Source organism: Rhinatrema bivittatum, chromosome 13 (assembly GCF_901001135.1).
Source record: "Rhinatrema bivittatum chromosome 13, aRhiBiv1.1, whole genome shotgun sequence".
In the NCBI taxonomy this organism is placed as follows: Eukaryota; Metazoa; Chordata; class Amphibia; order Gymnophiona; family Rhinatrematidae; genus Rhinatrema; species Rhinatrema bivittatum.
Window position 1 is genome coordinate 32254341 of NC_042627.1, and position 26565 is coordinate 32280905.

The 26565-nt window shown below is 43.9% G+C and overlaps 1 long non-coding RNA gene across 1 annotated transcript; it reads left to right on the forward strand.

The window, feature by feature from the left end:
• The first annotated feature begins 790 nt into the window (after positions 1 to 790).
• On the forward strand, positions 791 to 20935 carry LOC115075225. The gene is made up of 4 exons (XR_003852466.1): positions 791 to 909; positions 6501 to 6630; positions 8541 to 8614; positions 19810 to 20935. It is a non-coding gene; the product is annotated as an uncharacterized LOC115075225 (long non-coding RNA).
• Positions 20936 to 26565: the final 5630 nt, after the last annotated feature.

The window sequence follows — 26565 nt, forward strand, 5'->3', positions numbered from 1 at the left end:
GCCCCGAGGACAACACATAGGAACCAGCCCGCAACATCCTGGATAAAGAGCTTCTACGACAATTTCATCGTCAGCACCCAGGTAACCCCGGACCTGCTAAGAGGGGGCGTAAGAGGGGAGGTACTGTTGTGGTCCCAGTCGCGGCACTCACGACTGGGGCTTTACCTCTTGTGTGGGATTGTAAACTTAGCCCCTGAAGGAGTATTTCAGGGGTTAACTCTACTTCCCTTTTCTCCTTACACTGGAGGCTGCAGAAATTGCGCAAGCTCCATCCTGCCACTATTCTGAGACAGGAAACCTGTCTCATAAACAACCTGCTGCAGACAGCTTGCCCCAGGAATAGAGCTCACTGAATCAAACCGAAACTGCTCGGTGCCTACTTCCTCACACATAGTCAGCTAGTTTAACATATCTTAAAACTGTCTCAATGTCCAGCTTATGAACCTTTACCCTCCTGGCCTGCTAGCTTACGCGTAGTCAGCACTAAGGCCAGGAAGGACATTTATGGAATGTCGCTTTAAACATCCAATGAATGATGTATGTATTTGCAAAGACCAATGATGTTATGACAAATCTGCATGCCATGCTTTATGATGGAAATTGTGAACAATAAAAGGGAGCCCCGGGGAAGGAGGAGGAGGTGACCTTACCGGGGACGTGCTTCACCACGAATCCTGCCTGATGTGTCTTTATCACTGCTACATCTTGGCTCCTGGCATCGGGTCCAGTCTCGCTGGAGGGCTTCGCCGGGTTCTGGGCCTGTTTGGTGGTGTCCCCGCGGGAGCGACGCCATCGGGACGCCCAAGCCAGCTGCCCTCCTCCTAGGCGCACACGCGCGCAAAGAGGCCGAAGATATAGGCCCTTTCCCGCCACTCAATGCTCCTCCCGCTCCCGTGACGTCAGATGCCGGTGGGTATGTAAGGTCAGCGTCTGCCTCTATCAGACGCCTTGCAATGAGGTTACCTTGCGGTTCCTAGTTGCTGTGTGCCTCAGAGTTAACTAACTTCTTGCTTGTAGCCTGCTTCCGTTCCAGCCTGTTTCCTGCTTCTGTGTCTTGCTTCAGTTCCAGCCTGGTTCCTGCTTCTGTGTCTTGCTTCAGTTCCAGCCTGGTTCCTGCCTCTGTGTCTTGCTTCAGTTCCAGCCAGGTTCCTGCCTCAGTACCCTGAGGGAATAGGGAAGCCTATTTTACATAGGCCTACCGGCGCACGCAGAGCCCCGGGACTCGCGTAAGTCCCGGGGTTTTCGGAGGGGGCGTGTCGGGGGCGGGCCCGAACCGCGCGGCGTTTTCGGGGCGTGTCGGGAGCGTTCCGGGGGCGGGCCCGGGGGCGTGGCCGCGCCCTCCGGACCCGCCCCCAGGTTGCGTCCCGGCACGCAGGAGGCCCACTGACGCGCGGGGATTTACGCCTCCCGGAGGGAGGCGTAAATCCCCCGACAAAGGTAAGGGGGGGGTTTAGACAGGGCCGGGCGGGTGGGTTAGGTAGGGGAAGGGAGGGGAAGGTGAGGGGAGGGCAAAGGAAAGTTCCCTCCGAGACCGCTCCGATTTCGGAGCGGCCTTGGAGGGAACGGGGGTAGGCTGCGCGGCTCGGCGCGCGCCGGCTATACGAAATCAATAGCCTTGCGCGCGGCTCGGCGCGCGCCGGCTATACGAAATCGATAGCCTTGCGCGCGCCGATCCAGGATTTTAGCGGATACGCGCGGCTCCGCGCGTATCTACTAAAATCCAGCGTACTTTTGTTTGCGCTCCAGGCGCAAACAAAAGTAGGCTATTTGCGCTCGTTTTAAAATCCGCCCCTTAGGGGCGCTCGTTTTAAAATCCGCCCCTTAGGGGCGGATTTTAAAACGAGCGCGAATAGCCTACTTTTGTTTGCGCTCCAGGCACAAACAAAAGTACGCTGGATTTTAGTAGATACGCGCGGAGCCGCGCGTATCCGCTAAAATCCTGGATCGGCGCGCGCAAGGCTATCAATTTCGTATAGCCGGCGCGCGCCGAGCCGCGCAGCCTACCCCCGTTCCCTCCAAGGCCGCTCCGAAATCGGAGCGGCCTCGGAGGGAACTTTCCTTTGCCCTCCCCTCACCTTCCCCTCCCTTCCCCTACCTAACCCACCCGCCCGGCCCTGTCTAAACCCCCCCCTTACCTTTGTCGGGGGATTTACGCCTCCCGGAGGGAGGCGTAAATCCCTGCACGCCAGCGGGCCTCCTGCGCGCCGGGCCGCGACCTGGGGGCGGGTACGGAGGGCGCGGCCACGCCCCCGGACCGCCCTGGGCCGTAGCCACGCCCCCGTACCCGCCCCCAAAACGCTGCCGACACGCCCCCGAAACGCCGCGACGACCGGGCCCGCCCCCCGACACGCCCCCCTCGGAGAACCCCGGGACTTACGCGAGTCCCGGGGCTCTGCGCGCGCCGGGCGGCCTATGTAAAATAGGCTTCCCGGCGCGCAGGGCCCTGCTCGCGTAAATCCGCCCGGTTTTGGGCGGATTTACGCGAGCAGGGCTCTGAAAATCCGCCCCTTATTGTATAAAAAAAACACCTCTCCCATCTTTGATCCTCATGTCAAGGGATTATTAATGAAGCAAATTCAGATGCATGTTCTGTTCATCACATGCACAGCTCCTGGTGTACATAAGAAGGCATCCTGAGAATCTGCATTTGCAGAACTTTTTTTTTGTACTCATCAGCTTGAAAAAAAAAAAGAATGAGATTTTTAGCAATCGATCAAAAAGTAAGCTCATGTATTTTTGATAGGAATGTGCTTTCAATTGAAATGAAACTAACTTTCAACAAATTCCTTTTGTTCTGCAAATGAAATGAAGGAAAAACGAGCAACATGTCATTCATGTTCTTTTCATTTTGTTTAAAAAAAAAAATCCCAGTCCACCTCTTCCCCACACCTCTGATCTCCTCCAGCCTCCCTTCTCAATATTTTACCCCATCTGTACAGCAAAACGGCGCTGGCCTTGGGTTGCAGGCACCATCTTGACAAATAACAGAGATGGGACAGGAGTGGCTGGGGATTGCTCCTGCCTCCTGTGGGAGCCCATGGGTGGAGTAAGATAATGAGCAAGGGAAACCGAGGTGGTGGGGAAAGGGGAAGAACCCTGGGCCCAACACCATTTTTTATTTTGTGTTGTTTCTTTTGTTTTAAATAAACAAAACAAAACGTGAAATGAAAAATGAAACAAAAAATTAAATGAAAAAAATATGCTGTGCATATTCTTAATTTTTGAATGTTTAGGCTTTGGTATATACTCAGGGGTCGATTTTAAGATCCGTGCGTGCATGTGCACGCGGTTCCCAGCACATACACACACACACGAAGATTTTATAAAATGCACGAGTCGCCGCACGCATGTTATAAAATATGGTGTCTGTGCTCACATGCGTGCCGGATTTTTTTTTTTTATATTTTATTTATGCATTTTCAAAATATACAAGAGATAAATCTTGAAAGAAAATATGAAATTGAGAGAAGAAAAAAAAAGAAAATAGAAAAATAATCACTATAAAATAAACACAAGTTTAACACACTCAGGCCTGGATTTTCTAAAATCGCAGGCCTTAGTGAATTGCGCGGTACCGGGGAGCGAAGCGAGGGGGCGGGCCTGAGAAAGCCGGCAGCAATCGCACCACTGTGGTGCGATCGCTGCCGGCTTTTGCAAACCAATAGTACCACCGTGAAAGGTGGCGCTATTGGGCGTGTTACTGGCGGTGATAAGGGGCCTTACCTTTTCGCCGTCAGCAATGTCTTCACCGCGTCCACTCCGGTGCCGCCCGACTGCTCCCCTTCCGGTGACAACTCAGCCTCGACTCCGCCCCGATCTAGCCATTGCATGCGAAAAGTCCCTTTTCGCGTGCGAAAGCTATAGCAAATGACCCCCTTAGTTCTTTAATCAAGTCCTCAAGATGGGGAGACCCAATCCACAACCCAAGGAACAATACCACAAAGAAAACATCCGTGCGGGTGGCCCGCAACTCGAGCATGCAAGGGGGAAACTTTCAAATTACGCACAGCGACATGATCGGCTTTTTTTCCAGTTCCCTCCCAGTTCCTTCCCAGGAGCAGACTGGGAGGGAACATCCCTACCCCCCCCCCCCCCACCTTACCTTCCTCCTCTTTCCCACCTGACCCCTAACCCCTACCTAGCTACCCCAAATTTTTTTATTTCAATATTTTCTGCTCAGTCCACCCTCTACCTCACCCCTCCCAGCCCAGACCCCACTCTGGCCCACCCCTTTTGAGAGGCCCAGCACTTCGGCATGTAACAGGGGTTACGCGTGTGGCTAGACCCTTCCGAAAATGCGTGCGGCGCATGCAAGACCCGGCCACGCATGTTACCTCTGAAATTTTCATGCGCGGGCCTTTTAAAATTTGGACAATAGGATTATTATGTAAGAAATAATGTACTAATATATAATTTTTTGGATTGAGCCCTATACACCTTAAGGAAATACAACTTTTATCAAAAATAGATTTCTTCAAAGTTGTGAGGCCAGCTTATAAAGAATGTTCAGCTTATAAAGAATGTTCAGTAAAGCACTTTGTAGAAGAATGTTCAGCTTATAAAGAATGTTCAGTAAAGCACTTTGTAGAGGAACCAGAGACTTATAATTAGCTCAGTTCTGAGAAGTTTTAAGAAGGGATCTTAATACTCTGTAGATCCCCATATAATACAGGCAATAGTGTCCAAAAATTTGGTCCGCATTATAAGTGAGTTAGCATTATATCAAGTTGCTATTCAGTGCCACTTAGCTGGATAACTTATGATAAAGACCTAGATTTATCAAATTGCTATAAATATCATGGAAATAAGCTCCCATGATAAAAAGGGGCATTGCATACTGAGTAATCCACTGCAGTTACCAACTAAAGAGAGAGAGAGAAAAAGAGAGAGATAGACTCTATAGAAGCGCACATGTAAGTTAACTATTTATACCACTGTAAGAGGGGGCACTAGTAACTCGGGATGGGGTAGATTTTGGGGGCAGTTTGACGTGCACAGGCAGAGCTACGAACAGCACAGTTGCCATCAGTGAGGATTTTATGTGATTTGGAATGATGAAAGATAAAATAAGAGTAGATTTGTTCAATGTACTCTCTACCTAGCTTGATTGCAGCTAGGTACAGAGCGCATCAAGCTAGGTAGAACATTGTACAATTCTACTCTTTTACATTTCATCACTCCAAATGACAGAAAATCTTCACTGATGTCAACTGTGCTGTTTGTACCTCTGTGTTGTGGTTTAACTGTTTAGTGGACCCTTGGGCCAGCCTGCTGGAGACTAGGGTAAGGTGGACTATTGTCTCCGTATGAGAGAGAGCAGGCCGGGAGGCGGACACCAGGCCAGGTGAAGGAGCTGGCCTTCACACAGGGAGCCCGTACTCCCCAGGAGGAGCTTGTGGGAGTCAAGGGATTAGGGCTAGGAGAACAGAAAAGGTGTCTTCACCCTGGAAGCCGAGACTCCCCCGGGAGGAGCCTGTAGGAGCCCAGCCGCTGGGACTTAGGCGAGTGAGGACGCTGTGAAGATGAACCAGGATCAAGCAGGTATCTTGACTGGAACTGAGGCAAGGCACAGAAGCAGGAACCAGGCTGGACTGAAGCAGGGTACTGAAGCAGGAACCTGGCTGGAACTGAAGCAAGACACAGAAGCAGGAACCAGGCTGGGACTGAAGCAGGGTACTGAGGCAGGAACCTGGCTGGAACTGAAGCAAGACACAGAGGCAGGAACCAGGCTGGAACTGAAGCAAGACACAGAAGCAGGAACCAGGCTGGAACTGAAGCAAGACACAGAAGCAGGAAACAGGCTGGAACGGAAGCAGGCTACAAGCAAGAAGTTAGTTAACTCTGAGGCACACAGCAACTAGGAACCGCAAGGTAACCTCATTGCAAGGCGTCTGATAGAGGCAGGCGCTGACCTTACATACCCACCGGCATCTGACGTCACGGGAGCGGGAGGAGCATTGAGTGGTGGGAAAGGGCCTATATCTTCGGCCTCTTTGCGCGCGTGTGCGCCTAGGAGGAGGGCAGCTGGCTTGGGCGTCCCGATGGCGTCGCTCCCGCGGGGACGCCACCAAACAGGCCCAGAACCCGGCGAAGCCCTCCAGCGAGACTGGACCCGATGCCAGGAGCCAAGATGTAGCAGTGATAAAGACACATCAGGCAGGATTCGTGGTGAAGCACGTCCCCGGTAAGGTCACCTCCTCCTCCTTCCCCGGGGCTCCCTTTTATTGTTCACAATTTCCATCATAAAGCATGGCATGGCGCAGGGCCCTGCTCGCGTAAATCTGCCCGGTTTTGGGCGGATTTACGCGAGCAGGGCTCTGAAAATCCGCCCCTAATGTTTTAGGATGCAGTATGCAAAATCCGTTTTGTTGCTGGTTGGTTCAACTTGAAACCATGTGCAGGAACAAGAGACTGTTCCTTTGTTGCATATATAATTAGCTGTTTAAATGTCTTGGCTCAATTTATTAACACTTTATTCATCGGGTTGTAACTTTTATTAGGGTCTTATTGCTATGAGAAATGATATCCTACACAAATACAATAGAGATTTAAATGTTCTGGAGAATGAGCTGATGGCTCCTGGCTTTATTGCCACAGTATTGTAATGAAGCTTGACCAGCTGAAGATCTGGTAAGTGTAAAATATTACTGCTTGCTTTTGCTGCTAATTTTGTTCCATTTTAATGACTGATAATCCGTGTCGATTTAGTGTGATTCAGTCACACAAGACAATACTTGTCCCAGCTATAAATGTTACAGTGACGGGATCCATTAAGTATGTCTGCGTAATAAAATTAGTCAAGGAAGCTAGGTATATTGTTTCCAGGGCTTTGGTCTACTATGTGTTTTTATTAAAATATTGGAACTTCTTAGCCTGTATAGATTAGATATAGGCAGGTTTTAGAATCAAACCCATTTATATGCATAAATGGCTGTTATAAAATAGCCCATTATACCGTGTGTATAAAAGGATGCACAGAACCGGATTTTGCACATAAGTGTCCAGATACTTCCAGCGTTCCCAGATTTACATGCTTTCTCAATTCTGTGGAAATGTCCCTCCAGACAGGAACATGGAACAGGGCTATCCTCCATGCTAAGGAAAGATACTTGTCCCAAGGTGGCAGACCAGACCCCTTCCCACAGTACCCGAGGTCCACGTTGAATCCTGAATTTCACCTGGCAGTGTCCTGTGTTCCGGGATAGAAACTCCGATTGGGGGGGGGGGGGGTCTCCTGATGTTTCTTCCTTGATGATTCCTCTTCAAAAGACAGCACCTGGCCTCCCAGGAGGAAAGGTCTCCAGTGTGGGGGGAGGGGGGAGAAGGAGGGGGCAGAAAAAATATCCTTCCCCAAAGATGGAAGAATACAAACTTGCAAAAACTGAATTAGGATCTCTTTTCACACTGGGTGCTGCAACCTCCTCTTATGCTGGTCAAAAAGGTGTACAGTCCCTCCTGACCATCCTGAGCAGGGAATTCTGCCTGTCAGGAATGCAACAGGTCAAAATTGCAGAGAATCCTCAATTACCCTCTTCCTTCCAGCCCTATTACAGGAACTGGCAAGGCATGTGCCTCTCTGCTACTTTGTTAGACTGGGGGCCTAACTCAGAGAGCACACATGAAACACAACCTTCCCTTTTGAAAGTGAACCACACACACACATGCTCCCTGTCACACTCGCATGCTCAGACACACACCCACCTACACACGTGTGCTCCCTTTCACACATATATACTCATACACATGCAAACATGCTCACACACATGCTCAGACAGGCACACACTCTCGCACACAGGTTCCCTCCTGCTCATACACACATATCAACTCCCTCTCACGCACACACACCAAGGACTCTCCTGGCAGCCACGGGTCCTCCTCTTCTTCACGTCTGCCACGGGGAAGTTTAGGAATTACTTTGCAGCCTTTTTTTCAGCTCCTTCCGCTCAGCCGTGCAGGCGATCCCGCAGCTCCTTCCGTTCAGCTGCATGGCGAGTTAGGAACCGCCATGCGGCAGAAGCCTCTTCCGATTCTTGGCCTCCTGGTGGGGTCCAATGGTGGCAGTGTCAGCAGCATTGTCTTCATCTTGGTGCCTTGGCCCCCAGACCACTGCCCCTTTCAGGCCACCGCCCCGTGCAAGTGCATGGCTTGCACAGTGGGTTGTACCGGCCCTGATGCCACAATGCATGCAAACTACATGTAATATAGATCCTAATGCTTCCTAACCTATAACACAATGCTTTAATTTGACTAACCGTACACTGTGTAATTTGTTTGGAAGTGTCTGACCAACTTCAAAAGGCAGAATAAAAATACAAAATTAAATAAAATATATACTCTTGTGGTTAAACTGCCTCTAGTTAAATTCTTGTTTTCTGTTAGTATATGCTTACTCATCTCTAGCTCAACAGGTACAGTTAGTGCTTGCTTAAGCAATTGTCTCATCTTATATATGTATGTGTCCATCCTATCTGTACATAATGGTTGACCTTATTCCATTTTTTGTGCTAAATGTTAATGGTATATCTCACTTACACCAACAGCTGAAAATCCGTATTATCCGGCTAAGTTGCCCAGATAACTTACTCCCATCCCAGAATACCTCTGATTTTTGTGGGTAAGTTTATCTGACCTTTGCTGGACAAACCTTTTGAATATGGACCTATATGTATTTATTCCTTGTTTAGGTAGTATTTATTATTTTGTATTATCTATCTATGACATTATACTATGCTTAGGTACTATGTATTATGTTTATCTATTATGCATTGTGGGGTAGATTTTATAAATCTGCGCCCGCGCGTACTTTTGTTCGTGCACCAGGAGCAAACAAGAGTATGTGGGATTTTAATAGATACGCGCGTAGCCGCGCGTATCCATTAAAATCAGGGGTCGGCACGCGCAAGGCTGCCCAAAATCGGCAGCCTGTGCGTGCCGAGCTGCGCAGCCTGCCTCCGTTCCCTCCGAGGCCGCTCCGAAATCGGAGCGGCCTCGGAGGGAACTTTCCTTTCACCTCCCCCCACCTTCCCCTCCCTTCCCCTACCTAACCCACCCCCCCAGCCCTATCTATACTCCCCTACCTCTTGTTGTACAAGTTACGCCTGCCCGAAGCAGGCGTAACTTGCGCGCGCCGGGCCAGCCGCCGGCATGCGATTCCCAGGCCCGGGAGCCATTTCCCGAAATGCTCCCGGGCCGGAACCACGCTCGCAGCCACGCCCCCAAATGACACGCCACCGCGACACCCCCCCCCCCCCCCCGATACGTCCCCCCCAGGAAAGCCCTGGGACCTACGCGCATCCCGGGGCTTGTGCGCGCCGCCGAGCCTACTCAACATAGTCTTGATGCGCACAGGGGGTACTTTGGCCAGGTTTTTGGGGGGTATGCACATATCTTACGCGCGTACCCCTTTGAAAATCTGGCCCTATGTGCATAATTAATTGATAATCCTGTATTTTGTTCTGAATTCTTTGGTAGGAAAGTGTGTAACAAATGCTGTTAATAAATAAATTAGGCCCAAAAAGGTGAATACATTGCACAAATTTTCAAAGTGGACTTACACATATAAGATTACTTTGAAAGTTACCTCACAAACATACCCACATACAATTACACTTACTATTATGTGTGTGGAACATTTTCAGAAAAATTAATGTGCATACTTTTGAAAACCCAAAAATATGTACACATGTCCAAACCAGTCCCCAATTTTACCTCAGGAACACCTCCATTTTATTTGGTTAAAAGTTACATGCTCACATATTGGGTGAGCAATTTTATAACAAGCCATTGATGCAGGTAAAACACTGTTTTACAGTATAAATGGCATTTTAATTTTCCTTCCCTATGTTTGGTTACATTCAATATCACGATCCCTGTTCAGCTAATATGTCACCTCCTTCTCTGTTGAAGTTGAACCTCTAAGGGTTGAAAATGCCCTCTTCAGGCTGAATTGACAAAGCAACAAGGAAGGCTGTCTAACCAAGCCGTGGTTTCTAATTCTCAACTTGGTGCCTCTTCAGGCAGAAGACACCATTTTTTTCCAATTTTTTTTTTTACTACAAATGTACAATTTTTCTAATATTTCCCTTCAGGAGATTCATTTTTTTGTATATGTGTTTTTAACACATCTTTTTTTTACAGGAAACAGCTATCAGGCAATATTACAACAGACAAATAATTCAAAATCCAACAGCATATCTAAACAAGTACTAAGTCATAGACCCCTTATAGTGGAAAAGTCTGTCAGTAAAAGATTGTTTTTAAAATCCTTCCTTAATTGGCAGAGAACATGCAAAAGTGCCTATGCACAAAACTGCACCTGCACCAAGTAGGGCATACCTTGTGCATGGTACCTTGCATACGTTTGAACATTCAAAAGTATGCATGCAAATCATATCCCTGCCTGCAATTTCACCCAGTGGAATGCCTACTCACACTGCTCATAAAAGTATGAGCAAATCTGGGATATGAGTGTATTTTTCCACATACTGGCCCCTAGTTAATTTTCAAAGCTTCACTCAACTCCAATAAAACAGTTTTGTGTGCCAAAGTCACTTTGAAAATCAAGCCCAAAAGTGCTCTTTGACATGTCAGTGAGAGATCAAGACAGCATCCTCTTTTTCTATCCAAATCTTTTATCTCTTTATTTCGCTCTGCCTGTCTCTCTCTTTCTTTCGTTCTCTTTTCCTCTGTCTGCTCCAGACTCTCTCTCTCTCTGTCTCTTAAATACTAGTGTACATGAATTTTTTATCAAATAGATCCCCAGGGGCAGATTCACAAGTGCAATATTTACTCAGCTCTTGCCAGTCTTTGCCATGTGATTGTGGGAGTATCACGTGACTAGAAGAGAAGAAGAGGGGAAAAATAAGGCAGTATAATGATTATGGGGGAGGGGGTGTTATAAATGTGATAAAGGAGGCAATATGGAGGGGAAACAAACTAGCCCAGAATTCAAGTTGTTACTCATAAGTTATACATTCCACAATACTTAACAGAAAAAGTAAAAAACTTGCTAAACTGACAGTCTTACTATATATAAGCATTAATTCATAGGGAGGGCAATTTTGAATCCTCATGAGCAGCAGTAAAAATTTCAAAGGAAGTGAGTGTAAAGTGAGCACCAAAAAAATATGCACAATGATTTCTCCATTAACTCGGAGTTTCCCAACCCTCTTCTGGAGGCCAGAATCTGCTGGCTCAGCCCAGGGTGGCAGATCCTGTCCAGCTGTGCCCTAGAGTTTGGTCTTGCTCCTACAGGAGAAATTCCCCATCTGGTTGAACCCCCCACTCTATGACGGGTAGCTCTTAAAACCACTCACCATTGTAGATTTTTTTTCTTCTGGCCTGATATTTCCTGTGAGGTAAACTCTTTTTTCAGTTGAATCTTTTCTCTTTTTTTTTGGTAGCACTTAAAATTGCTGTTGTGTGGCTGCAGAAGCAGCGATGCATGGCAAAAAATAAGTTTTCACCAAAAACTTTAACTTGGAAGAAAAATAAAGAGGAGAGATGAAGTGCACATCTATGCTTTAGCTCAGACATAAAATGACGGAGGATCATGAGGCAAACCCCATACAGGAATGCTCAGTAGTGCTCAAAGCTCTGCAAGCTTGGAATGATGAAGTCCATTCAGCGTCCCTGGATGACATTACCCACATGTACTGGCTAATTCAGCCTGCTTATCCACAGAAAAAACAACTGTACCATTCTAATACGGGGGAAGACAAAAATTATAATTAGAGCGAGATAACACATTGCAGAATAAAGTAGTGTTAGTGGGCAGTCTATAGATGTCAAATTTATTGTAATTCAATTATAGTTGTATTTTGTCTTGGGCTAATGTGGGAAATACAGATTATTAAGTTAAAAATAATTCATATATAAATGGCCTGAAGGCCTGATTTCCATTTGGAAGTTTGCAGTCTCAAAGAGCTGATAAGTTTAATGGAGGTTGGGTAACTTTCAGGTGCACCCAGAGGCCCAATATCAATTTCACAGGGAAAAGTGGGGGTCTGGAGCAGTGGCATAGTGAAAAATGAATATTTGAGGGGGCCCAAGGTTCACATGTGTGGGGAATTGACATACAGGTTTAGGCCCTACTAGTTGCAATCTCATCGATAAATAATGCCTTAGAGTGTACCTGACAATTGATTTTTAAGCAGTTTCATCAGAAGTGATGCTTTAAAATATTTTGTCATTAAAGCACTTGCCAGCATTAAAAAATATAGTACCTTATTAATCTATATGAATTTATTTTATATTTATTGCAATTTATAAATAAACATCATGTAAAAAGTAAACAAAGAGCACTTAATAGAAACATCAGATCCAATCACGTAATAAAACAAATATCATTGTATTCTTTTATAAATCATCTTTCCAGAAATGCAGGGAACATCATAACTACAATAAAATAGCAAAAATCATGATAACCATCACACAATCTAATGACTCCTCAAAACATTCAGCCCTTAACCATGCCTTTTGTATATAGTATTTAACGTGTATATTGTTTAACCATTTCTATTCTTTCCTCTCTCTTCCTTCTCTCTCCAAGTTCTGCTACCCTTGTTAAATGTAACTGCAACTTCGGTCACCATAGTTCTAGTTTGATGTATATACTGCACTCCCGTTTTATGTAAACCAGCAAGATATGTTTTCATGATTGCCGGTATATAAAAACATTAAATAAATAAATAAAATAAATAAAAACTTAAGATTTGCAATAGGTGCAGAACCAAACTAGGACAAGCAAAAAAATATTCAAATTCTGGTGTCACCTCAGCGACAGCAAAACAAACTCCAGCCAATGCCAAATACTTTGTGAAGTGAGACAAATTCTTCCAAAAATAAAAACAAAAAATCCAACAATGCTTGGAATTTTGCCATACCAAGCCAAAATAGCAGTAACTCTCAGAACTCAAACAGCAGCAACCTTAACTACAAAAAGTAAGCAAAGGCAAACATTACACCAAGCCCTAGAACACTAATACACTACCTAGTGGGTAAACAAAACAAGTTGAACTACTACAAATCCCTACAGAGAAACTACATGCTAGCCAAAATACTGCACTTCTGTCACATATATGCAACACAGACAGAGCCTTACCCAATACAGAATAAGGGACTACAAATTAGAAATAAATATGCAGACAAAACTGAAATGGAAAGCCTGAGAAACCAGGCTCTGAACAGTGGAATACTGAAGAAACAACACAATACAAATATATAAGAAATGCACATTCCCAAAGATGGAATATTTCAATCACTAAAAGTCAAAATAATTTTTTTTACCTTTGTTGTCTGATCTTATTTTTCTAATCAGTTGGTCCCAATCTCTTTGTTCCCCTTATCTACCTTTTCTAATTCCTTTTTCAGGGTTTCTTTTATTCTTTGTTTCTTCTGTCTCCTCTTGTCTTCTTTCCTTCCTCCTTCATACACTCACACAGACTTTCTTTCACATTCACTCTCTTACACTCATAGGCTCCCACTCTTGTACGCTCTTTCACGTGCACCCAGGCTCCCACTCACTCTAACACAAGAGTTTTGAATTTCGTAGAGCCAGCAAATGTGGTGGAGCAGGTGAATGGGCTGTCTCTCAGGGGTGACCAGCAGCCTTTCAGGCCTCTTTTTTTCTTCTACCGCCGGTGGATGGGATCCACCTGTGGCCTTCTAGGCCTCCTTTTCTTTTCAGCCACCAGTGGGATAGGATCCATTAGTGGCTTTTTGGGCCTCATTCTCTTCCTGATCTCCAATGGGAATCAGGCCACTGGCAGCCTCCCAGGCCTGCTTCTCTTCTTGGCCGCCGGTGGGATGGTAGCCACTGGGAGCTCACGGGCCTCCTTCTCTCTTCAGTTGCCAATGGGACAAAGTCCACTGGTGGCCTCCTTGGCTGCTGCTGTGCTGTGTGTGCACATTTGGCAGTGCCAGGCCTGTGCACGGGGGCCCTGCCACCAGGCCAGGCAATGCCAAGTGGATGGGCTTGAGCTCAAAAAAATGGGTGGGCTACGTCACTGGTCTGGAGGCTCATAATTATATTTTGGGGGTGGTGGAGAAGTATTTGGATACTTCTAAAATTAATTACACTTTCTAAGGTATAGTTAACTTTTATAACATTAGTAGACCTCACCAAGCCTCTTAGGTATTAATGCCAGATAGTCATCCAGTGTTAGTGCTTCATGAGGTAATTTTAATTGTTTTTTTTTTTTTTTTGTGCATTAAATTCAATTATTGGTGGTAAAGCTAACAGGTATGCAAATATTATGCATTAATGTAATTAGCACATGGGCATTAGCTAACATCTGCCTTAACACTCATTAGAACATAGGCATCTAAGTTTAAATCAATTCATGTTTGCTGTGCCTGTCAGCCATGCCTCGACGATGCTTTAGAATTGTAGGCAACTGCCCCAGTTATCTTTTTAAATGTCATTCAGTGCAGTAATATCACTTGATCTCTTGCAAATTAACACTACTGTTCTTTGACAATATAATGTAACACTGTGCAAAGCCCAAAACAATATAACCAGGTAAAGAAGCTGCCGATCTGCAGTTGTACTGGGTAAAGCTCAGAAGCTAACTGAACAGATGTACAAAGCTACAGATCAGAAGGGATATAAAACAGTTAAATGTGCTTAAAGGCATGATATGTCACAACCTAACGATTACATGCATTCTAAACCTGACAGAAGAGGGAACATACGCTCAGCTATGTGTTTTTAGCTGTAGGCATGCCAGGAAGATTATAAAAATACCATGCTGTGATATGCTACCCTCCTGCCTGAAAGGCTACCATTAAGCTGCTTATTTACTGCCACTATTCAGGCAGCAGTGCAGTTCAGAGCGCTACCTGTCTTCTTGCTGGCTAAATTAGTTTTGGGTGTCACAGGATTATTGCTAACTGTTCTGTTGGCCGAAGGTGGAAACAGATGAAAGCCCATGATCTGTGTATGAAATGTGAGATGCATTTCCATTTACTTATTAGTGAATGTCAAGCCAGACCTTGGAATTATTTTGCCTGCATTCAGATTTTGGACTAGAATAAGATGACAAAAGCAGCAATCAAATGGGCCAGATGTACAAAGGGTTTTTCCTGTTTTGTTTCCATGGGGAAAATGCTCCGGATGGCAAACTGGGAAAAAAGGGAAAATAAATTGATGAGGAGAAATGAAAGCAAACATTTGTAAAACCCAAAATCTGAAATGCCATATTGAAATTTTGGTCATAAGTATTGGTCTGTGTTTATCAAAACAATATTACTACCTGGTATATATGTTTTAGTTTATCTATAATAATGTTCATTTAAATGCAGATAAATTTTGCCTCAATAAAATACATCATCCTAACCTAGGGATGTGCATGGGAAAAATTTTTTTTCCTTTTTCATATAATTTGTTTCTTTAATTCATTTTTCATTTCCTTTGATGTTTATTTTGCTTTTTTTTTCTAAGTTTAATTTAAACAAAATAAACATGTTAAGAAAATAGGAAAAAAAAAAAAAGAAACGACTGGTCGAGGTTCTCTTTCACTCCCAATGTAAAAATCCCTGAGCATGACAGCAACAAAAAAATGAAACCCTCCTAAGCCTTCCCCATTCCCATCTTACCCAATCCATGGGGTCAAATAAGTTGAAATGATCCAGGAACATTTCCTGTTCACTCCTATCCCGCTGGGTCCTGTTATCAAAATGATTTTGACTGGCCCTGAGTTCCATATCAACCACAAAACACGGCACCAACCTCAGAATTGGCCAGCGCTATTTTATCAAGACTTATTTATTTATTTAAAATATTTGTTACCTTCCCTGCCATAGTTCAGGGTGGAGTACATAAGTAAAAACACTCACAATATCAGAACATTTACATAATTCATATTATCAGTATGTACATACTTTCCCTTTGAAAATTATCCCACAAAAACTACCCACACACATTTACACCTGCTAATATGTGCATATACAGGTGGCTTTTCAAAGGAGTTATGCATGTAAATGGAACATACTATAGTAACAATTTTCAAAAGCCACTTAGGAACGTAAAGTACACTTACACAGGTAAATCCTATGGACAATTCAATGGCATTTATTGCAGCAATTTTCAAAAGACCACATACATGAGTAAAGTGCATTTACATGTGTAAGACCCATTTTTTAAGCATTTACATACTATTGAAAACCAGGCCCATAGTTTTAATTTCCACCACCCCCCCAAAAAAAAAATGTGCATACTTTTGAAAATGCAAAAATATGCACTTAAGTACATCTCTGAAAATGCCTTCGCTCACTGCAGGTACATTTATGCACATACAGGTCCTATTTTTGTAAATTTACCCACATATCAGTTGGGCAATTTTATAACAGGCCATTTCCATGAGTAAAGTACTGTTTTACCTGTGGAAATAGCTTAAAATGACCCCTAAGAATATATATTTTTGAGAATATAGACTATTAGGAATTATTTGGAAAAGAATAGAAAACAAAACTTGGAATATAGCAAGTTTGCTAACTGTAAATGGTGTTTTAGCAGGATGAATTAGCCATTACATGTGGATGATGTCATTCGGCGGCACCAAATGGCCTTGTCTCTCTTAGCATGTGCAGGAGCAGGGGCAGATTGCAGAAAAATATCAGCCCGGGAGATTTTTTCAAAATAGGCCCACACCAAACACCAATAAATTATTTCAAAACAGAAGACACATCAAATATCTAATAAAGATTAAACAAATCCACCAATCTTCAAACCTGCAGACAAAAACAGAACTGGAAACTGCAACAAGCCAGACACTGTATATAAAAAAACAGAAATATTACCATTCCTTATATAAAACATCAAACAATAAAACCAAGAAATATAAAATATACCAGTAAAACCATACTAAGAAAAATTAACAAACATTTAAAAAATATCCAATAAATATAAATGCAAAACTTTTGTAAAAATGTACTGTTTTAAATATGTTTTTGGTGTTTGGGAGGCACATCAAATAATACCCAATAATAAAAAATAGTAAGGATAAAAAAGTGCTGCACTCTCCATACTTGTGAACATTTGATTTCCAGTCTCCCTAAATAGTCATTGATTAGCTGGGGAGAGGTAGGTGCACAAATGTTCTTCTCCCTCCCTCATACATACACACAGACAAAAACACACTCCTTCTCTCTCTCTCGCACATGCGCGCACACACTCTCACACACACACACATACACACACAGAAGCACCCACCTTCTCTCACACACACATGACAGAAGCACTCTCCTTCTCTCGCTCCCTCACACACGTGCACACACACACACAGAAGCACTCACCTTCTCTCACACACGACAGAAGCACCCTCCTTCTCTCACACACATGCATACACACAGACAGAAGCACCCTCCTTCTCTCATACACATGCATACACACAGACAGAAGCACCCTCCTTTTCTCATACACATGCATACACACAGACAGAAGCACCCTCCTTCTCTCACACACATGCATACACAGACAGAAGCACCCTCCTTCTCTCACACACATGCATACACACAGACAGAAGCACCCTCCTTTTCTCACACACATGCATATACACAGACAGAAGCACCCTCCTTCTCTCACACACATGCATACAGACAGAAGCATCCTCCTTCTCACACACACACACACACACACACACACAGAAGCAGATCTCTCACATGCATAATTGTGCCCCCTCCTTTTTCTTTGGCCCCACCAGCCTAAGCTCTGATGGCAGCCTGCAGCTCCCTTTATAGGCTTTGGCGACAGTCTGATTATTTCTTCTTTGGCCCTTCCGGCCTGAGCTGTGGCAGCGGCCTGCGGCTCCCTTTTTTGGCCCCACCAGCCTGAACTCCAGTTGTGGCTCACAGTTCCCTTTTTTGACCCATCGGCCTGAGTTCCAACAGCGGACCACAGCTCCCTTCTTCAGCCCTGCTGGCCTGAGCACCAGCGGTGGCCCATGGCTCCCTTCTTTGCCCCTGCCAGCCTGAGCTCTGTGGTGGCCCATGGCTCACTTCTTTGGCCCCGCTGGCCTGAGCTCTGGTGGCGGCCCGTAGCTCCCTTCTTTGATCCCATCGGCCTGAGCTCTGGTGGTGGCCTGCAGCTCCCTTCTTTGATCCCACCGGCCTGAGCTCCAGCGGTGAGCCATGGCTCCCTTCTTTGGCCCTACCGGCTTAAGCTCCATGGTGGCCCGCTGCTCCCTTCTTTGGCCCCGCTGGCCTAAGCTCCAGTGGTGGCTTGCAGCTTCTTTCTTCTGCCCTGCTAGCAGGAAAGAGAAAAAGGTACAAAGGAGAAGATCTTTTGTGGGCTGGTGTTGGGCACAGCAGTTTCTCAGGCATGGGGCCATTGTGACCAACACCAGTGGCTGGACCGGCCCACCGGGGCATGCCAAAAATTGGCTGGATCGGCCTACCAGAGCATGCCAGAAGCTCTGATAGTCCAATCCGCCCCATGCAGGAGTTATGCATGGGTGTTGCCTCGAGAACCTCCTCAATCAATATCAGAGTTGATCCTAGCTAGGTAGTTGACTCTTCAGGGAGGCAGGCATGTATTTAGCATGGTTTATTCATCCTATCTATGTAAAACATCGTTTATGGTAGGCAATTTTCTTTTTCCATTGATAAACAGGCTCAATTAGCCATGACATGGAGAATCCCAGGCTGAGGGTTGTAGTAGAGTGTTTACTGAGTGAGCAACCCAGACTCCACTGTGGAAAGTATACTGCAAGAACAAATTATGTAAAACTTCCTGTCCAAATTTCCAGCCAGTCCTTGAGAGACTGTTAAAAGAGTACCTGAATATAAAAGTGTGACCAAGTTACAGCTTTCCAGATGTCTTCAAGAGGCACTTCTCGCAGATTTAGTTATGTACAATGGGGCCAGTTAATCTACTAACTTTTGGATTTAGGATCCTAAATTGGCCCTTATCAATACTTACTAGGGCTGAGTGGCTAAATGTAGGCTCCTAGTTTCTTTAGGGTTCTAAACTTAGGAGCCTAAAAAAAGGAGGTGACTACAGGGGTGGAATTAGGGCAGGGAAACAAAGTTAGGAGCTTAGCACAGATTTTCAGAACTAGGCACCTCATTTAAGAATCATAAATCTAGACAAATACATAACAGACCTCAATTTATGTTCCTAACTTTTATGCCCCTAAATGAATGTGAATTTTCAGCTGAAAACTTAGGCACCTAAGTTCAGATGAAAACAGGTGCCTATCTTAGGCACCTAATTTAGAAGCCTAAATTTAGGAGCTCAGTTGTTGTTTTTTTTAATATCGGCCCCTATATTTTTATGCTGTTGTAACATGTGTTGAGGATGAATTTTGCATTGAAAGGCATGCTCAAACCAAATATGCATTATTGAGCAAATGCAGGAGTTCCTTTGTGGGCATTGCCTTGTGAATCTCCTCAGCCATTTTTTTGTCAGAGCTGAAGCACTAATGTGTACGTCATCTCTCTCCTCTATTTTTTACTTTAAACTTGAAATTTTCCTTCAAGAATCTTATTCTGCCTTCCCTCGCTGCTTCTGCAATCACACAAACAGCACATTTGTGCTATAAAAAAAAAAAAAACCGGAGAGGAAACTTTTTTTCTCTCACAGGATGAGATATAACCTGGCTCCTTTAAGAGTCCAAGCTATGACATCAACATTGCTGAGCTGCTAGTGAACAGGGGCAGCAGCAGCCCTTCTCTCTGCTTTAACAGCTGATACTGGGGAAGAGACAGTACCACAACAAAAGAGCAGCATGCCGTCTCTGCCTAGTCCTGCTCAGTACTGCTTTTTGCAGCACAGGTAACTTTTCTTTCTTTTTTTTTTTTTTAAACCAGTTCACAATAAGCAATCCTTATGAGGGACTCGGCGCTGCCATCATCAGGTCATCCCACTTCAGCACCACCAGTGCAGACCTCATACCAACACAATGCATCGAAGTACCAAAGACCGATGCATCCATGCATGCCTATGCTGTGTCGAAGTGTGGTACCTCACTGCACCCGAAGCCCGGCGCTCAATGCAAGGTACATCAACACATGCTTCACCAATGCAAGTCATGCTGAAGCACTCGATGCAGCTGCAATGTACAGGACTGCCTTCAAAAAACAGAGGGATCGATCATAGGGTTGAGCTAAAATACTTGGTTCCTTTCACCCATTCATACCACTTCAACTTGGAATCAGCATAAAATCACAGCTCTCAAGACATTGCTTACTCACCTTCCCAAAACAGAAAAATATTTCTGAAGAGAAGTTGGTAAGGTAGGGACAAGATTTATTGACACCAACTGAAAAATCTAGGTTAGGAAAAAAAAATATAACTTAATAAGGAATTAAAATAAAAATCTGATTGAGAATTCTGAAGTAAGTGTACTTTTGATATCTCATAATCCTACCATATTCTGTGCCTAATTTGGCCAGCACTAAAAAGGCTAATTAAAACATAAGTGCATTACTTTGTTAATGAAGCTGACAGGCAACCCTGGGGAATATTTCTGCAGTTAATTATGCACTTCAATGATCTTTATACTTTCTGCACAGGTTTGTAGCGATTAAAACATAATGTCAACCTATGTGTTTTGTTTAAATTCAGAAATAGCTACATTTGAACAGCTTTTTTATGTTAAAACAATGTTTATCTTTGGTTAACAAATTCTGATCAAGTTTTTGTAAACTGTACCGTGCCATGGTTGTTCAACGTCCCATGTTTGGGAGGGCTCACTTATGGTGGATAAAGGACTGCCATTCACTTCCGTCGTCAGAATTTGAAATTTTGAGTTTGCACCACTAATTGTAAGTCATTGTTACTTGCAAGCCACCTTTAACTTGCGTTTCATTTAGAAGTACTGCCCAGTTATTTCAGAATGAATTGGTTCGTGGTTTTATAAGAAATTTACTAATGCTAAAAGTAAAGCTCATGAGAGATACCCTCTTTGTCAATCTAGTAGAGATGTAATGAAAAGTGTATCTACAGGCAAAATAATTCATGGCAAAATAAACCAATTCTATCAATATTTGAACTGCAATTTTTCTTTATATGATATTTTTCTTCTGCTAAAGCACTTTACAGATGTACTAACCGAGAATTATTCTTATTTCAACTACAAAACTTATCAAAAGAAAAAGCACATCCTGACATCCTTTTGTGTCTGTGTTAGACAAAATGCCATAAATTATAGCAATAATGCAGAGCATGGTTTTAGCATGATGCAATGTTTCAGGTGAGCTCCAGGTTTGAGAATGTTGGAAATGCCCAGATTTTTTGTTTGCAAAGTTGTGCTGGAATTCAGACATTTGCAAATGTGTTAGTCATAGAAAATAGAGGGAAATTTGATACTTCATGCCTTATTGCAAATGATCCATAGAAAATTTCAGTGTAATTTGTGCATGAATTTATTAAAATAACTTAAATCTATTTTGTTCTTGCCACAGAATAATTCACACAGTAAACAGATGATCTATGTCACCTGAGTAGAGAGAGTACAGAACAGCAGTGCATACACTGAAGTACCAGAGAGAGAGCCTTTACCATAGCCGGCCCCTCCCTCTGGAACTCTCTTCCCACGTATCTCCGCCTTGAACCTTCCTTACCCAACTTCAAAAAAGGCATCAAAACCTGGCTTTTCTTACAAGCATACCCTGACTCCAATCAGACCTAAACCCCCTCCACTGCCACTTCCAATTCCCTTACCCCTTCTAATCCGTTGATGCATCCTAGGGAATTCCTGATTTTGTAAATTTGTTAATTTTTTATTCTCAGTTTTTTTTTTTTTGTTTTTTTTTTTTAACACAGTTCCTATCAATTTCTCTCTCCCCTAGCACTTCACTACCTTTCTCCTTCCCGCAACTTCTGCGCTTACTGTCACCTGACCCCCATCCTCTCCTTTTTCCTTCACTGCTCCACCTCCCCCCTCCCTGTTATTTGTAATTTCCTCTTCCTCCTTTACAATGTTGATTGTGAACCGGCATGATATGTCCTATGAATATCGGTATATTTTAAAAGCATTTAAATAAATAAATAAAATAAATAAATAAGTATCTTATTACTATTAATAAAGAGATATGTGAACATTTCACGATACCCAGTTTCCTTTTTTCCTACACAGAAATTTGCTTTTGGTTTTGACCAGGACTGAATTTGTAGACAAAGAGGAAGTGGAAATGTGGAGCAGGGTGAGATGAATGGGGTTAGGACAAGGTGTGACCTGTGCAAAGAGGATGGGTGTGAACTCTCTCTCTCTCACACATACATACACCAGACATATTCTTCACACACTTAGGGGGTCATTTTCTATCGATATCGCACACCAAAAGTCCCTTTTCACATGCGATAGCTAGATAGGGGCAGAGTCGGGGGCGTCTGGAATGGAAGAGGAGGAGTCTGGGCGGCGGTGGAGCAGATGCGGTGGAAACTTCACTGGCGGCGATAAGGTAAGACCCGTTATCGCCGCCAGTAACGCGCCCAATAGCACCACCTTTCACGTTGGCGCTATTGAGTAGGGATGTGAATTGTTTTTCTGATGGATGAAAATATCGTATGATATTTTCTCATCTGTCAGGTATCGGGGGGTCCCTGAAAGCAATAGGAAAACCCCATGATTTTCGTGGGGTTTTCTTATCGTTTTGAGGGGGACGGGAAGAAAAGGCACACAGAGACCCTTTAAATTGAATTATTTAGAATCCCTCCACCCTCCTGACCCCCCCAAAAACTTTTCTAAAGTACCTGGTGGTCCAGTGGGGGTCCCAGGAGCGATCTCCCGCTCTCGGGCCGTCGACTGCCACTAATCAAAATGGCGCCGATGGCCCTTTGCCCTTACCATGTGACAGGGGCTATCGGTGCCATTGGCCGGACCCTATCACATGGTAGGAGCAATGGATGACCCGTGCCCCTCCCCCTCACTTCATTAATTTCCCTCCAGTAATCTAAACTTTAAAATCTGACATTCCTCTCTACTCGGGTCCACCCGATCTTCTCTGGAACCCATGGCCAATGCAAAGTTATTAGATGTCCTAGGCAAATTTTAAATCCCCTCCCCAACCCAGCCATCTATATATATACACACACACAATTAAAAATTATGCATTTATAATAACAGATTTTACATTAAAAAGAACATTACAGTGTTCTGAGATAAAAAAAATAATGCTTACAATAACCTGTATATTATATTTACATGCACTGCTGTGGTATCAACCAGAAAACCCCACCAAAAATACCCATATGGTATTTGGCCTATTGTAATGCATGTCGGATGTGGGCTTGACCCTCAGAAAGCCATGGGTAAACAATTACAATATAGTAGACCTCGCATACCAAAACAGAGCAAACCTATGAAAAAGTAACAGTGCAAATATAACACCAGCTCCTAAAATACACCTATTAGGAAAACAGAACAAGCCAGCCTGATATACATCCCTACATTGAAGCTAATTGGTAGCAGAATACCTCACCTCAGTTACACATGTAGAGCACAGACAGTTCATCACCAAATACAGAATAAAAAGAGACCATGAAGTATAAATAGAAAAGTGTAGACAAAAACTGAACTGGAAACTGCAACAAGGTAGACTCTGTATACAGTGCAACAGAAACATCACAATTCATCATAAAACAATAAAATCAAGAAATATAAATCATCAATCATAACAGTAAAACCGTATTAATAATGAAGAAAAATATTTCAAGACAGCTGAAGAATAAACATCCAATAATTAAAAACTCGTATAAATTGTTTTTTAAATTTCCCAAACACCAATAAAGTATTTCAAAACAGCAGCCACATCAAATAACACCCAGTAATTAAAACTAATTAGGTTAAAAATAAAATCTCCCGCTCTTCATACCTGGGAGCTATTGGTTTCCAGTCACTCTGAGATTGCCTTAGATTAGTGGGTATAAGAGAGCATACACTTTCTTCTTTCTCTCTCGTATGCACACACTTTTATTCTCTCATATATATTCATGCTCACACACTCATGTTTCCTCTCTCAGATGCATAGTCCATCTCTCCCACGCACACTCATACACACACACACACTAACATATACACATACAGATGCTCCCTCTCTCACATATGCTCATGCACACTCTCTCGCTCACACATTCTGACACATTCATACTATCTCTCTCACATGTTCCTTCTGTCTCACACACAAACATGTATTCCCTTTCTCATACACATATACACAGGTGCTCCCTCTCATACACACACATACACATGTTCTCACACACATGAGCCTAACCTTCTCTTCTTCCGATTGCTCCCCTTGCAGCCCTTTTCACGTTGGCCTCTATTGGGTCAGGATCATAAGGTGGCCTCCACTCCACTTCGGCTGATGGCAGGACTGGGTTCACTGGTAGCCCTCAACCTCATCTCTACTTAGGTCACCGGCGGATAGGATGAGATCCACCAAATGAGTTTCTTTTCCTCATTTCTCAACCCCTTCCCTCACTAACTCAGTTCTTCCTCCCATTTCCTTCAGTACCTTGCTCTTTCTCCCACTTTTCAACCCCTTTTCTCCCTCCAGAGACTCTTCCCTTCCTCCTTCTAGATATCCCCCCCTCTTCACAGTACCTCAATTCTTCCCCATCCCTGTCCCTCTAGAGATTCTTCTCCCTCATCTCACCCTTAGTGAGTCACTATCTCAGCGTTATCCCCTTTCTCACCTTCTTTCCTTATTACCTCAACTTTTTCCTGCTTTACCCCCTCTCTCTTTCCTCCTCTCGTCTTACCCCCTCCTATGCTTTCCCCACTTTCTTCCTTCCCTACCTTCTCAACCAGTCACTCCCAGGCTCTTCCTCCTCCCACACACCAATGCAGCATTTTACAGTCGGGATTCCCCTCCTGCCTGCATGAGCCAGCAGCAGGAGCAGCATTTGGGAGAAGCTATCTTCTACTATTGGGAGGCTGGTCTCGTAATAGGAGCTGCAAAATCTTGCTGCTCCTCTCGCGAGATTGGACTTGTGGAAACAGGTGATGATGTCATTCAAAAGTTGCCGCTGCTCCTGCTGCCAGCTCATGCGGGGATCTATGTGTTACTCCATCCGAATGGGCAAGTGTTTGGCTTATCCCTGCCCAATCCGATAAGAACATAAGAACATGCCATACTGGGTCAGACCAAGGGTCCATCAAGCCCAGCATCCTGCTTCCAACAGTGGCCAATCCAGGCCACAAGAACCTGGCAAGTACCCAAAAACTAAGTCTATTCCATGTTACCATTGCTAATGGCAGTGGCTATTCTCTAGGTGAACTTAATAGCAGGTAATGGACAAATACATTTGAGCTGGCAAGCCTCCTTTAGCGGATCCTATGCCATGGATAGCCCGCAGACTTTTCTTTACTTACGGCTCCGGTGGACTGGAGCGTGCTGGGAGGCCCACTGCCTCCACTTCATTTTGGCCGCTGGTAGCCCAGACCGCCACCCTCTCAGAGCTGTCGCCCTGTGCAAGTGCATGTCTTGTACAGTGGGTTGCAGTGGCCCTGCTTTTGGGGCAGAAATACATGATATTTTATAAACTGTGCAGCTTCTGCCACACACTTTATGAAATACTATCATAAATATTTGTGGGCCCACTTACACAAACAAATGGTGAAGCACGGACAGTTTTAAAAATTGACCTCCCTGTATCCAAATCCCATTTTGTAATTTTCTAACTCACCTGATAATTTTTCAGGAAATTCTCAAAACTTAATTATATTCTATATCTTTCTTTAATTATTTTTTTTTCATCCTTCTGTTGCACCAGGTACACCATGATTTCACTATTCCAGCTCTTCAGAACTGATGCAATGGTTAAGCTTTTATGATGTCACAAACTGGCACAAAATTTATGCCAACTGCCAAAGCTTGTGCGATTGTATCATCTCTGTACATAATTTTGGTAATGAAAGAGCACTAACACTAGAGGAATTAAGGTGTCTGTAAGGTACATTTAAAGGCTGAAAATCAAACATACAACCCACTGCATTATGACTCCCTAAGCCAGAGACCTCCTGTCCGAACAAGGTCTCCATCTCAGAAATGTCTCCTCTCTGAAAGAAACAACAACCTCATATGCATTCGTTTAAGGTCAGTTGTGGCACTGACTCTATTGCCCTACTAACTGTGCCTTTAATGGGACTATGAATCCCATAAATCGTGCAATAAAACTCTAAGCAGCACAGCATTCCTCACACTAGTGTCGTGTCTTTTATTTACTGGGCTTTTGGGCATCAGTGTTCATGCTCATGTCATCTTTAATAAATTCTTAACAGTTCAAATGTTACTCAGGGTAATGAAGGAACCTTTTCAAGGCTGAACTGTTGACTTTGTAGAAAGAAAAATTGTGGCATGAGGACAGTTCTTTACATGGCAGTGACACTTTGTCAATACAGTATTGGCAATTCAGTTAGAAAGGGAACAGTGTGTATTATTTAGCTGTTAGGCGTTAACAAATAGATTGTTCATCTTACTGTCTACCATCAGCCAGAATAAATGCAGGCACAACCTCCCTGATATAGTATATCTAAAATGTCTGTGGACATCCTTGTTTCATACAGCATGGGCTTATTAATACAAAATTACTAGTAATTGGTATTTTACATTCAGCTT